Below are 15,000 nucleotides of genomic sequence, written 5' to 3'. Positions count from 1 at the left end.
TCATACCCCCCCCCCCTTCCTCTTAACTACGCTACTGAATATTGCAAAGTCTTAAATGACAAAGTTATGTTGCAAGCACGTCTCATATCCGAAAACACCTGTATATAAATATTCATGAAGAACTTTTTCATAATTTACAAATAATGAAATTTAATACACCCCCTCCTTTCTACGCCACTGAGATACAGAAAAATCAATGTTTCAGAATCTAACATACTTATAGAAATTGGCACGGTAATTGAGTTTGGTTTACTTCCACGTAACCCCCCCCCCTTTGCCACGCTAATGGTATATACAAAATTCAAAGCCGTTTAAATACATCAGCTACTAAAGATTCTGCATACCGAATTTGATGCTGATCGGTCCAGCAGTTTTAAAATCATCGAAGGTTTACATTGTTTACCCCCCTCCCTCATCCTTGAAACGCCTCTGAGATACACGAAGGTCTAACATGACAGAGTAAGACACATAAACATTCTTGATATAAATTTGAACGGTTATCGGTGAGGAAGTTTTCAGGTTCATGAACCACAAATTCACCCCCCCCCCCTTGCCTACGCTTATGAGATAGAACAAAACTAATATTTTAGGATTACTCCCCGTACTCGAAAACCCCTATGCACAAATTTCCACGGTAATCGGTTCAGTAGTTTTTGAGTCTATAGGGAACAGACAGACAGACAGACAGACATTCGCATTTATAGATATAGAAGAAGAAGATAGATTGTGGTATGTTTCTTACAAAAGTAGACGGCAAATTTGAAATTAATTTGAAAAATTTCGTGAAAAAGTCTATAAAATTGATATAAACTAAAACTACTTAACATGTTTTATTGATATTAGAACAAACCTGTATATATTTTGAATGCTCTAATTGTCCTCTTTCTAAAACTGCTTTAATATTGAATATTGGTTGATAAATGACTGAGTTAAAAAATATTATATGCGCTGAGGTCCAAAAAACCGTATTTTGACCATAACTTCAGATTTTGATGGTGTTTGGAAAATTTATAGTATGAGCGAATGTTACACTCAACAAGACCTACAACCTACACTAGGTCACTTCAGAAGTTCTTGCATTTTTTTTTTTCATTTGTAGCACAGTGTTATGGATATGGCTGATCAGTTGAAGTGGTAGGAGTAGGTGTGCAAAATAGTAAACAAGTAGATGCGGGCACACTAGCATTTCAATGCAACAATACTGCCATCAAGGAAAACCATTTGTATAAGTTGGAAAATATGCGGTCACTCAGATAAGTACCGGACTAAATAATAAATTGATATCATCATTGTTTTGAGTAGAAAACAGCGCAGTTTTAAGTGCATTTGTGTGTGATTGCTTGGCGGTGGTATGTGTGTTGACGCACGCTGGTGGGGCTGTGTGCCAGTGGAGTGGTGAATAAAGAAACGAATATATATAATACGCGGCTCGTTTGCATTTACAGTGGGCTGCGTTCATTCAGTACGCATCGCGCACTACATCTGAGGTTGTCTTGAAGTTTCATTTTTATTTTTATTTACTACAATTACATCATGATCCGGAGTAGGTTTCGTTCGGTCGATTAATACCGAGAATGATAATAGACGTTAATATAAATGCATAGATATTTCGGGTGGTAGATGATCGGATCGCACCTACACAAGATCACATATAGAGACTTGACAAATGAAAATGTGTGCTTCTCTTTTTGGCACATACGACAGCCAGTCAAAACATTGATAGCACCGGCAACGCTGGTTGACGATGTCAATTTTCGACCAACGCACACTGGCAAAAATGAATCCAAATTCCCACTAATCAAAAGCCGCTGGGCTGGACACCTTAAATAAAGCATTCCTTATGTAAAATTGGCCAATAAATCGATAGGTGATATTTTCATTCTGTGCAAGGCACGGGAAAGGGTCTATATTACCCAAAATACGCAAAAATAGGGTGAAAAGAGGCTAAAAAGACCATTTCCCGTGCCCTGTCCAAAATGAAACCATCGCCAAGCAATTTGTTGATCAATTTTACGTAAGAAATGCTATATTTAAGGTATCCAGCCCAGCGGCTTTTAATTAGTGGGAATTTGGATTCATTTTTGCCAGTGTGCGTTGGTCGAAAATTGACATCGTCAACCAGCGTTGCCGGTGCTATCAATGTTTTGACTGGCTGTCGTGTGTGCCAAAAAGAGAAGCACACATTTTCATTTGTCAAGTCTCTATATGTGATCTTGTGTAGGTGTGAAGAGATTCGTTTGCTTTCGCCATGCCAATGACAGCAGCCGGCAACCGTTGGGAACGGTCGGCGGCAAAAATAGAAACGATTCTATTTTTTGCAACAACAACAAGCGACGGTCGACCGCTGTGTTCTGTTTGGTCGAAAAAGAACGGAACGGTAGCGGTTGACCGCTGCAACGGTTAGTCTGATACAGGCTTCAGAACGTGGCCAGCGCCGTCATGGATCTATACAAAGCGGAAGCTACTGAATTGTTGTACATTGAAGATGGTAAACTAATCCCAAGTTGCCATATACGTGGCTCGCTGTGCAACTTCACTAGATCAGATCCATCACGGAGGAGCAACTATGTAATGTGCTTGACGACCTTTCAAGCTCAAACGATATTATAGTTTATTATTTTAGCTTATTTTTACGATAAATTTAAGAACGTATAAAGTTAACTATTTCTCTATCTCTCAACACAAAAAGTTAGTTTTATATTTTTACTATTGTAAGGTTTTCGTAACTTTTGACAATTTGAGATAATGCGGGACATTCATACAAATAATTGTTTCAAACACACCGTTAAGCTAGGATGAAGATGAAAGGTACAATGGAATTAAGTTCCACTTTTTGCCTTATTGGACCACTGTGGACGTGATAAAGTGCAGCATCTTTTTGTTTTCGATGTCAAGGAGTTATTAACTGCCCTGCGTTAGTCCGTCAAATACCGACAAATATCCTTCCTCGTCGTTTTCGGAATTATAAACTGCTAGTCAGCTACCCACCACAGAACCAACATTCTTTCGACAAAGGTGTTTGCTTGTTCGCTGTGTGTTGTTGTTAAATTGATATAGGCACAGACAATTGAGAAGAAAATAAACATAAATCCAAAACTGAAGTGAGAACAGGAAAAGGAAAGATGAATTGGAGAAAAGAAAGAGGAAAAATTAATCAAACGAAAAATCAGTAAGCTGCAGTACTAGGAAAATTCTACATGAAATGCGACAAAGCAAAAACCAGGTAAACCGAAAACTACTGCAAGCTACTAAACAATAAAACAAGTTTCCAAATCACAACTCGTCCGTTGATAACCCAACAAAAAAAATGTATCAAAAACCATTCTCACGAAAAAGTTTTTATCCAACCAGAAATGCATTCAGTTTTCCTTTCTTCAACCATAGAAACTTCAACAATCTCCGTGCGACCCCCTGCCAACCTCGGACATTCCCATTGTACTCCCAAACTGCAATTTAATCTTCTCAAACATCGTTCTGAAACAATTCACTCTCAACTCGCTCAGAGGAGGGAAATAATTGAGAAATAATTAAGTCACCGCAAGTGCCACTACCGCGGCAGGGCACACCGTAGGACGGTTCTCGAAATTTCACAGGTGCAAAAGAGTTCTCAAAAATGCACTGCATCTGGAGTCTGGAGAAAGTAAAAATCGCACCCTCCATGCTCCGGAACCTCGCGGCGAAAAAAACTTTATCAATTTCTATGCTAATTATTCGCCGCCGGAGGTTCGGTTGCTCCTTCGAGCCACCGCACCAAATGAGCAGCATTTCCCACAAGCCTTGAATCTATTCCGTTGGCCGAGTAAACCCATTTCCACCCGTCGTCTGGTTTTATTTCCGGAAAATTGCTCGTTCCCAAACCGAAAGTGGCTTTCAAGAAGTTAATAACATTGATCAGGATTTGGCGAACTTGTTCGCCTCGGTATTGAACTTTTCAATTTGGAACGGCTGTAAATTACCGTAAGCTATAAACTGGCGGTTTTGGCTCGCAATCACCGGCTCTATTATTGCCAATCGTGCTGCCAGAAAGGGGCGCTCGCTCTCTGTATCTATCGAAAGGGATGATGGTGATGATCCGGTTTTTTTCTAGCAGGCAGGATGGCGTCGCACTAAATTCTACCAGGCAATATTTATTTATGAGCTTGTCTCGGTTTACGCCGGATCAAAGTTGGTTTTATGTGCGGGAAATGGCTCGCTGTTTTACAAGCAATCCATCTGTGTAAACGTGACACACGTGACAATGTCGGCTTAGGGCAGAGCTCCCTCATACGATGCTTGTGGTGGAGAATTGAGCAAGTGGTGAAAGGTTGTCACTTGGGAGATTCTGGACGCTATTTGCTTTACTTTTAGGGTTCTGGACATTGCAAGAACTGAGATTGAAACTAGTTTACGAACCAGTCAAAAGTTATTATATTATATGTAGTTTATATTAAATAGTCATTAAAAAACATGGGACCACTGACAAAAAAATAAACAATAAATCAAAGAAGAGGTATATTTTTCCACTCGGCCTCTCAGGAAACCTCAAAATCGCAGGTCATGTATAGAACGGTAGAAATTCATCAGTGCTCAAATGGAATGGAAATCTCAATTGTTTCGAATGTTATTGTATTTTATCAAAACGGTTAAGCATTCAAAGATAATCGCGAAAAATGCCAATTTGAAATAAATTTAACAATTCCTACCAGCAAGAGTTAGTAGACTGGATAAAGGGATTTTCTGATTCGAAGACACCATTAAAATAAACCAAGGATAAACCCTCCGACTCGGCCTCTGATTCTGTTTTCTTCCCTCGCCAAAGTAAACACAACGCGATACGATCAGACCCGATCCGATTGATTTGTATTCCATTAAAATCTATTCAAACCACTGAACCCATTTTTTTCAGCCGCACGACGCCGACTGATTGCCAATTTCCCTTCGATTTTCCAACCTAATCGGAGGACACTTCGAATTCCAATTACTGCCGCCGCCGCTAGATTTGCTAACGTGGCCCCATATCAGAAGGCAGCCCCAAAACTGGAGCCAATAAATTCACCTGCCTGTCTGGTTCTTCGCAACGACCGCCCCGCAGGCAGGCCGCAACAGGAGCGAATGCTAATTTATGCCAAATAGAATCGCAGTTTTTGGCTAGAAAACATGCGTACCTTCCGAAACCTGAACCGTTATCAGCCTGGTCGACCCGTACGTGAGTGCGTGTGTGTGTGCAAGAGTTTACAGTTTTATTTGATTTATGTTCCATCGATTGGGCGTCCCCGCTGGATCGTTTTGGGATTGCGTTTTTCCGGAAAGAGCTAGATCGAATTTTTAAACACTTTCCTGTGCCGATCCGGATTCACTGTGCTTAGAGCGGTAATCCCAATGGCATGATTCCAACACCATTAGCGTAGTTATTGAATAAATGCTAGGGTTGAAGCCCAGATTTATGTGCCAGAATGCAAAACAAACTAACTAATTTGGCACTACACATTATAAATCATCGATAATTTAAAGTACATAAATGTCATGTCCTCACCACTTCTGGCCGAAAACTACCCACATCAGTTTCGGTCGGTACGGAAAGAAGGGTCTTTTATTATCTGTTGCTCTGAGAGGTTAAACAACACGAGAGGCGAATTCAGTCGGAATAATTGAATGGAAAGTTTGGCCTTTTCTTTACGTTTTGCCACCACTCCGACTTAATCCAGCGGTGCACAAAATGCCCTATGAAAAAACCCTGACAGCAAACACAACCGAATGAGCAGATTCCTCATAAATTGGATACGCGCCGTGACTGTTGAGCGTGAGAAGGGAAAAAGATAGAACTGCCTAAATTCAGTCGAAACTGTAGCAGACGGATCATTGCCGTTTTTTTTTCTCTCGCATCTTCCCCGGCCGCAAAAAAGCGCTATCGGGAAAAACCACGAGTTATGCTAATAGGATTTCGCCCGTCGATTTGAAGAAAAACATTTATGTGCTCAGGTTGGTTACGGGCTGAACTGCGGGGAACTCCAACTGAGCGCGTAACTGGCTGCGGAAAGATAAATAGGCCTCCAGTCAAGTGTGTCACTTCCACCGAGTGCTTTTCATTCATTAGGCGCGTTAGTCGATGACTTTATCCGGATTAAGGCCATTGTTGCGGAGCGATACGGAAATCGGTGGGTGTGTGTGTGTGTGTGGTGTGAAATTGAGAATGGTTGCGAGCACAGCACAAGCAAATTTGGTAACTAATTTCTGCAATTGTGAATTGTGCTTAATGCACACGAAGGTTTTTTTTCTGGACCTAATGGAAAAATCACAGGAGGGTTGTGTGCAAAGCCACGACCGCAAGGTTGAAGTAGAATACTTTTACAAGAAAAATTACCCGGCCGCTTGCGTTTCAGTCATTTTTTCTAGTAAATAAACGTTGACTAGTCAGATCAATCGAATTTCGCGCTTCAACAAGGATTGCCCATATTCAATAATATAGTAAGTTACTTGTCATGATTGGGGCTTAACAGTTTTTAAATTTTTGTTATGCAAAAACTTAATTTTTATGCAGATAATAAAAATTTTTCGGATGTCGTGCTCATGACTGAAGGAAAAGATAATTCAGTACGTTCTGAGACACGGAGATAAAGTAAAATTCATAACTTTTACAAATTTAAAAATGTAAAATGTGTTTCATTAAAAACATTTACTAGTGCACGCTATCGCACAGAGACTGCATTTCTCTAAAGTAACTCACTGCATCAGCTGCTATCGATGCTGAGATCCGCTGCAACTAGTGCGCTATCCATTGCTATGCCACAGCTGTGGCCGCTATTTGCTATCGCTGGTATCCACTGCACTGCTACTGCTGCTGCTAAGAAGAACTGGTGTTGTCGCTGTCTAGAACTATTATGAGCGGCTTCGGCTGAAACAGGCTCTTATATAGGCCAAATAGCATATTTTAAATTGCAAGGTATATGATTCTGTCGACCGTGCTTGGGAAGCAATCATATAACGACCAATCAGAGGTCGATTTGTTCGTTTTGACAAGGCTTGACCATTTTCAATATTACAATAGTTTGAAAAATAAAATCACAATTATCTTCATTTGGGAAGAATTTTAAAAAGATTTTACAATCTATTGGTGCAAGAACGAAAGAAATCCATCGAATACTAACCGCTTTATTAGCATTTGAAATTGGACATATTTTTCACTTTTTTCGGTTTTAGATTTTCATTTCACATCCCTATGTAGCCGAACTTCCTGAGAGAAGTATTCTACTTCAAAATGGTGACATTCGAAAAATCCCTTTGCTAAGACATTACTAAGACATGTAGTGATAACTTGTTTTTATCTCTACAATATAATGTACCAATCTACCAAACTCAGTCACGCATTTCTTTTTTGTTCCATATTTTCTCATGTTCAGATTGTAAAGTATTCTAATGGAGATAGAATCTTATTTTTCTTAACCAAAAATCATTGCTGCAAAAAAAAATTGAAAATAACCGAAATATTTTAAAAAAGACTTCTCTCTCTCTCTCTCAAAAATTTCTAAAATGTATTCTGATTTATAATGTTCTCTTATTCAATCAGTGACTTTCTCAAATTCAAATCAGTTTTGTTAATCAGAATGAAGATTCTGCTCTTGATGATAAAACTTTGTATCCCAGTTAATAGGAAGAAGATTGAGTTGTATAATTATGAACAGGATGCTCATTTTAAGCGACAAAACTACTAATAAATAAATTCAACTGAAACTAATAAATAAATAATTTCGTCAATTAAATTTAGTAATAAAAATTCCTTATTGATTTTTCCAATTGAATTTAGTTTTATCAATATCATCAATTTCATCAAACTGGTATAGGCAATTGGTATAGACCAAGGCAAACGGAAGAAAGCCAACGGTTGAAAACTTGGCAGTTGAAATTTTATCGGCACGCGCGGGTTTCTTGGTCAGAGTTCCGCGGAAGGCAACTGTGGAGTTAGCAGTAACACTAGAGGTACGTTGATTAAAAACCGAAGAACGTGACTTCCGAGCGGTAGACCCGACCGCAGACCGTCCTTGAAGTGTCACATCTACTACGTGGCGGACTGTCAGTTTCGTGCTACTAGGGAGCCGAATGGAGCGTGTCGTTAGGTGGAGGCCCGGTTTTTCCAGGGGATTTCTAACGAATTTATATTAAGATGGGTGAGGCCGATACGTCTGATCATTCAAAGTTTATCAGCGCAAGGAGCTGCTACAGAGTGTAGTTATTTTGTTGATAGACGGATCGGTGAACCAGTCAGAGTGGGGCTGAACAAACGGTGGAAGATCATTCAAAACGTGGTCAGTGAAACACTCTGACAGGTTGGGATGAAAGGAAAAGAACTGAGCCTACGCTAACAAGTTAGTAGCAACAAATCAAGTGACGCGTCAGATGCGGGAGAAATACTGGAATGCTAAAGCAGAGTCTTAGTGCTACGTTTCATTACGATACAGAACTTGACCTAATGTTTATTCTACACAGACTTCACAGCACAGAAAACTGCTCAATGTACAAGGACAATTGCGGGGCTAGCGCCACGATTTTACTGCCACTAACGGTCTCTTCCGAGCCGGGACTCGAACCTACGACGATTGGCTTATTAGGTCAGCATCGTACCTCCAAACCTGGAAGGTCCGGGAAGCTATCCTGAACACTACGTGTCCTTGCGGAGGCGGAAAATCGCTTCACCAGGCACGACATGACAATTCCTGCCAAATGTAACGACAAAGAGGGGACCTGACTACCGATAATTCGAAGGTCGCCAGGCATTGGACACAACACTTCGAAATGGTATTGAATGGTGAGGGAGCCAGGAGAGTCATCGAGGGAAACAGGGAAGATGGACAAGCTGTGGATCCGCCAAACTTCGACGAGGTGAAAAACGTTTTCTGAGAGCTGAAGAACAAAACTGCTGGGAAGGGCGGCTTTCCGTTGGAAGTAATCGCATGAGGCAATTCACCTGATTATCCAGAGGATATGACCTGAGGAGAAACTACCTACGGACTGGTTGAACGGCAGATAAATAATTTGGGTTTTGGAACCATAACAGGTTTACCAAGATCGGCTTAGATTACCCTGCTCAATTCACATTTGATATCCCGCACACTATAACGCCTTATCACTCCGTCACAAATCATAAAAAATAGGCCCTTAGAGTAATAGTTTGATCCACTTCCACTGTGCCCGATAGAATCAGATAAGATCAGTCTTAATTATACATCCACTTCCACTGTGCCCGATAGAATCAGATAAGATCAGTCTTAATTATACATCGACTGCGAACGGTCGCAATAAATACTAGCTAAGTTGTCCGAGTAATAAACGCATTCCATATTTAAGACATCCGTGGCTTCTTGGTCAGAGTGCCGTGGAAGGCAATCCACGCAGAATCAATGCAGAATTGACATAAAAAATTTCTCCCGCATCCTATCCCATGGCTTGAGTCCGTGGCACGAAGCCTGTGTTGATGAATGCCAGTACAGTTCTAGAGCGGAGCGATCTCCATCTCCTTGAGACAGATCCTCGACAAGTTTAGAGAACACATTTGCAGACACATCATCTGTTTATAGACTCCAAGTCAGCGTACGATTCAATGAAAAACAACGAGTTGAGGTTGTGATTGACGGTTTCACATCAAGTGTCAGGACTTTTTTTGCTCTCTGTGTGGACTCATCTCTGCGACTAGAGACATTTGATCTATTATGATATTGCCCAGGTGTTTTATGTATTCTGCACATCATATTATTATCACTATTGATGTAACTGATACACTTTTTATTTATTTCTGTGTTTGTGTGTGAGGTTTTACCGTTCCGTTTCAAGCTTAATGTTCTACTATACCGAGCCTCTTTCCATCCTGCCAATATCCCCAAATTACAATTCCCGCCTAACGTTCCTTTTTGGCCAGGTTTATTGTCAGAGAGACTTATTACGTCAATAGGAAGGAATCTTATGGGAACCTCATTCCTCCAACCAATATCGCATTCTAATTACAATTTCAAGTAGAGAACACCAGTTTTATTATTAGAAGGATTTATTTTTGCTAGGAGGAAAATCAACAGCGGTACTGTAGAATTCAGCTTGGAGAAAGGGTATGCAATGAAGACTGAGAATGAGCCTATGTTAAGGTCTTTGACAACTAAATGGCCTGATTCTACCTACGACCATCCGCTTGTGAAACCGGACCGTGAGCTCCCATGCAAGTGTCAGACTCTCGAACTTACTCTTACCATAGCCTTCGAAGGAACTGTATAAAAAGCAGGTGCGCAGAGGAGCGAAACTGTTCTCACGAAGCGTCACATGCTTCTAGGCTTTGCGAGGCTTAACGGCTCTCAGACCGTGACATGCGATAACGAGGTGAGCTGCGAGGTGAAAGGATGGATTGCAGCAACAACAGAACCTATTACGGATTGCGCAGTCTACAGATTCGCACGAAAGTCGCGCTCCACAGGACGCTGATACCGCCAGGGGCGCCTTACGGATATGATACCGATCAGAGAGTGCCTAGGGTCTTCTAGAGAAGAAACCTGCAATCTGTTAATGGGTTCAATGATGGCAATTTCGGTCACGGGTTTCTTTAAAACACGTTTTATTATGTCAAACCCGTGACTGAAATTGCCATCATTGAACCCATTAACTATTTATTGGTCAAACACCGCTTAACCTGCAATCTGTTCTCGGTGGCAAACTAGAAAATGGAGTGTGGCGCTGGTGCATGAATCACGAGCTATACGAAGTACACAAAAACGCTGATATTGTCAAGCTGATGAAACACGCCTGGTTACTGTGAATTAACCACGGAGCGCGTATGATAGATGAGCGAACGGCAATGATAATATTCATCGAAGACTCGCATGGAGATCGACGACTTCGAAGCAGACCCCACGCACGCGTTGGATGTGTGCTGTCGATGAGGATGTGTTTTGGGGTGTTCTGCACGCGGCAAAGGTTCTCTACGGTCTGCCATTCTAAAAGTGAAAGTAAGTAAATATCAATATTTTTAACATCATAAACGTTATCTATTTTATTGCTTATTTAAATTTAAACAATTTTTCGTATCAATTAAAGAAACTACAAATTTTATCTTTTGTTTTGTTTTTCTTTTTCTGTTATTTTCAATTTTATCTATTGTGAAAATTTGAAAAACTTTCAGCAACTTTAACAATTTTAGTAATTGTATCAATTTCATATTTTTTATCAATATCACCATTTTTATTTTTAAATTTTTTATAACTTTTATTTTTAATATGTTTATCAAATTTTTACATTTTCTTGACAATAAAACAAGTTATACTATTTTTAAAATCGCTTTTGAAGTATTAGGTACATCTAGTACCGAAGATTGGGGCTAACTCTCCTGGCTCCCTCACCATTAAGTGATGGATAGTTCACTCCCATAATTTTGAGTTGAATAAAAAACGGGTATTTAACACAACTTGATACACTTGATACAACACTTTAACAGCAATAACGAAAAATTGTACCTTTTATAGCAAATTTGTTATTGGAAAAGTAACAAATCTTCATCCCTAGCTAAATAACAACACATATCGTCATAAATTTTGCACATGTTACGGAATCACTACTATATAATAATGTCCGTTACATCTACATTCAAACATTTCTACTGGTCTCTATGAACGCATCAACAAAAACCCTAATTAATCCACCTAGCAGTGGGACCCAGCCTTTCTCATTCAAACTTATTATTTGTTTAAATAGATATACACAAACAATTTTTGATTCAGTGTATCTAACCGTGAAAACGTATAAGATAAAGCTTAAATCGAATTTGTATTTGAAAGATGAACAACGTGTTAAGTAGTTTGGAGAATATTTTCTGTGGATACTTTATTCTTTTATCAGCAACATATAGTGGAGTTCAAGTGATTCGTTGCTTTTTTGGATTTGCGAAGTGGCTATTTCTATTGCATCGTTCGTTTGCCGGTACTTTTTGTCACCGATAGCACCAGCTTTCTCGTCTAATTTGTGTGCTCACTGAGTAGTGCTTGACGACTGCGAAACCGCACACAAAACGAAATGGATAAAAAACAATGCGAATGCAAAGGCGACATCAACGACCTCAAGCCCGAAAGAAGCGTTTGCTTGCGGGAAGATTTTGCTCATTTGTTCTTCCTGTAAAGATGAGCTTAAAGGCCGCAGTATAGGCTCATATATTTCGGAAATAAAACAACCGCAACTATCCGATGTATCAAACCTGAACACACAATTTCAACAGTTGTGCGACGTTGTCGAAGCGTTGAGTAAAAATATAGATAATTTCGCACCCAAACCGAAACAGCCACCCGATACCCCTTCCCTACACTGAAAGAAATCGACACGACATTATAAAGTGTTTTGCACTTGAATTCGCCCTACTGATCAAAACATATAGAATTCATATGCGAAACACTTTAGAATTGTTTATCGTGCAACACCTCATTTTCAAAAAGAAAACACTTTCAATTCGCGTGTTATGACACATAGGCATAAAGTGTTTGGATTTTTAATCTCAAATGAAAGTTTACCGAAGTTCTAATGATTTTTATTCGATTTTTAAATGAAAACAGTTCTACAATGTAACCTTTCTTTTAATTATAAAACTTAAAATTTAAATTATAACGTTTCATCGCCAAATATAATCTCTGTTCATCGCCTTCTCTGTTGAAGAAGCCTGTAAAGCAATTAAAGAGTACAATTAATTTAATTTAATTAATTGAAGTTGTAGTAAACAAATACCTCTAGCGCAAAGATGCCTTCATTAGAATGTCTGTGATGGAAGAACGAAATAAAAGTATGATTGGAATTCGATTCTTTTACGGAACACAAACCACTTAGCTTGCTAAAATTTACAGATGTATAGTCCGGAAAATGGACGAACTTCAAGGCCGTATTACAATCGCTGAATCTTCATTTGTCGCCATTTTTCTACTTCTCAGCACAAACGGCTCGTCATTTGACATATAAGAACAAAACGAATCAACTGAAAGTGTTTCGCACATGATAATCACTGTGATGAAACAGTGGGGCAGATTCAAGTGCAATTCACTTGAAAGGGATGTTGGAATCATACTTAAATGATGTGCGGTCCATAGATGTAACTTAATGTGCGCGACAACTTGAAACAAAAGTGAAAAATGATTGAACTCGATAAAAAATATTCTTCAAATAACAATGCAGAGTCATTTTCATATCCATTTGATGAAACACTTGGATGAAGCGTGCGCAGTTTTTTCAGTGTATGTGATACTCCAGTTTGGCCTAGACGCAGTGCGAAGCGCCGGCGTGATGAGCGCCAGCCATTCATTCATGCCACTGCAGAATCTGGAACAAAAGAAATAAATCTGAGCGGCCTTTCTGTTCCATCATTTTTTCCTGCTGTCGCACCGAATAGATTTTGGCTATACATATCTGGACTGAACCCGCTAACAACGAATAGTGACATACAGAGAATTGTTTCCCGTTGCCTTGACTCAACCGATTCTGCTGAAATCATTCGGCTTGTTCCGAAAGATAAAGACGTAACCAGCCTATCTTTCGTATCGTATAAAGTTGGACTGGACTCAAATTTGAAAACTCGTGCACTAGACCCTTTTTCCTGGCCGACTGGCTTGCTGTTCCGTGAATTCGTTGACCGTTGAAAAAACGTAGACAGACAACCCCGGACGCAGGAGTTACTAATTTAAATATATTGCGTTCTTCTACAGACTGTGGAAATCTTCGGGCTTCCACCAAAGGCGAGTATCTGTTGAATAATTCTATTCCTTCTGCGCTGAATAATCATGTGTTGCAGTGTACTGACAACGACAATGGTAGTGCTGTTTGGCTGTATTATCAAAACACGCGGGGATTAAAAACGAAAATCGACGAGCTCTTTTTGACGACCCGTGAGTGCAATTTTGATTTCATTATACTAACAGAGACTGGCTTAGACGACCGAATCAACTCATTGCAACTATTTGGGACTTCATTCAACGTATATCGCTGTGATCGTAGTGTGCGCAATAGCAACAAATCCAGTTTTGGTGGTGTTCTGATCAGGGTCCTTCCGTTCTCTTGATTTTTGCCCAAATTTCCTTTTCTACCTGCCAAACCCCTTGGAGAACTAGACTTTCTCTCACACAGAGTGAGTAATTATCCACATTTAGGCGTAGAGTATGTCAGTCGCAGAGTTCCTTTTCACTCTTTATCATCACGTGTTAGGGATAAACATTTATTTGCTCTCTCAGTTCAAGAGGGAGTAGTTTTCGTTAGCTTCTCCTTTACTAGAAGAGAAGTTGGCCAAATATCAAACCATTTAGGTTCACATTGAAGCCACATCCTAACCGTTTTCGAATTTAATATTATAGGAAGATTCACAACTCACCATGGGTGCCTATTTTGCAGAAAGTTCGATTTTATACTGTTTTTGCCGCACCTCAGAGCGATGAGAACGGTAACGCAATGCTCAGTTGGTCGCCGAGCAATTTATTTAATTTTTCTTGCGTGCGCGAATGAGCAATTTACGAGAGTTCCACTGGATTTTTGCTCTGTCAAATTAGGAGCGTTTTTTCGTCAGAGCAACTACACTGAAAATATTTTTTCGTTATTCTCTGCACGCACATTTCGTAAACATGAAATTCGTAGATTGTACAGCACTTTTGCTGGATGTATGGAACATTCGTACTGCGAGTTATCGAATTGCAACTTTACGCATAATTTGTACAATTCACGAATGTACGAACGTGGATAACAACGAACAAAAATAAAACGGGCGCACGAGTATTTACTCGAACGAAATTTTTGTGTTCTGTTATATTTGATTTCGTATAATGTACATGTTATTGCGTGAGCTTACTAATTTTTCGTAATATTTACATTATGCAGCGTTTGTTTGTACGATTGAATGCGTTCATTTCTTGAACCTTTCGTTACGTATACGAATAGAGATCTGCAACCATTTTGACAGTTCTGACGAAAGTATGTACATTCATATTTAATACTCATCAAAGATATACCACACTGCACATTTCGTAAACATGG

Source organism: Wyeomyia smithii, chromosome 3 (assembly GCF_029784165.1).
Source record: "Wyeomyia smithii strain HCP4-BCI-WySm-NY-G18 chromosome 3, ASM2978416v1, whole genome shotgun sequence".
In the NCBI taxonomy this organism is placed as follows: Eukaryota; Metazoa; Arthropoda; class Insecta; order Diptera; family Culicidae; genus Wyeomyia; species Wyeomyia smithii.
The sequence above is the reverse complement of the archived record's forward strand: the minus strand, read 5'-3'. Positions refer to the sequence as shown.